This window comes from Arachis ipaensis, chromosome B03 (genome assembly GCF_000816755.2).
Source record: "Arachis ipaensis cultivar K30076 chromosome B03, Araip1.1, whole genome shotgun sequence".
Taxonomy (NCBI): Eukaryota; Viridiplantae; Streptophyta; class Magnoliopsida; order Fabales; family Fabaceae; genus Arachis; species Arachis ipaensis.
This window is the reverse complement of record NC_029787.2, coordinates 126,868,894-126,869,985: the sequence shown is the minus strand read 5'-3', so window position 1 is coordinate 126,869,985 and position 1,092 is coordinate 126,868,894.

Here is a 1,092-nt window from a genome sequence, read left to right as displayed (position 1 = left end):
TTCAATGTTAGTATTTATTTCAATGATAATTAATAATATAAAATAAAATAATTTTAAATTGATTTAGATTTATTTTCATAGTGTTTCAAAATTTTTGCTAGAGAACATCGTATAATAAGCTATCAGGAACCACAAAATTTCCTGCTGGATATCCAAGCCAATATAATTCAATTTTTCTAATTATTACTCCTTTCTCAAATGATGGAATAATAATGTGTCGTTTGATTTGATAAGCATAATATCACATAGGTATGCAAATGCTTGATATTGTTTATTTTTGCGTGGAAGTTAATTAAGTCATCATAGATCTGATCTGCAGCTTCAACAACCAAACATAGTCCAGTAATTTTGTTCGAAATCAACATCGTGGTTGATGATAAGGACAAAACACTAACGAAAATATCTAAGATATTATGATGAATAATAAAGAAAATAGTGAAGTTGTGTTAGTAGATAATTTTCCTTAGACCGCAACCATGTGGCATGTGCTAATACTTAACCAAATATGCTAAACTTTGCAGCATGATGAGTAGTTTGCATGTGGTAAGTGGACCAAACTATATATCTAGTGATGCACTTGTCCTTCAAAAGATCATCTAAATAACCATATTGCTTCATAATTATATTAATTATTATTAATACTCTTTTAAAATTTTCTACTTGAATTTTTATTTTTATTTTTACCCAACATGAGGTACTGTCAAGTGTCAACTTTAATTTATTTGCCTGAAATAATTGAGCTGGCACATATATATAGTGTTAATAATTATTAGGTACGACATGAATGGTTAAGCATAAAAGAAAGAGGAGTGGTAGTAGCAGTTGTACAAAATGAATTAAATGTTTTAGCAATGTAATGTACTATTCATGCCAATATATAATTAAGGACATGCATGTGCATAAGAATTTCGTTGCAAGTCTCCAATCTCCATTATTGTTGTACCTCAACCACTGGGCAATTCATATACTTAATTTTTCATCCGTCACGTTGATTGCGTGGGCCATTCATCATCTCAATCATGTCTCAAACATTTCATGAATAATATATATTTTCTTTTTTTTTTTTAATTTCTCCTTAGATTTTTTTTAAAT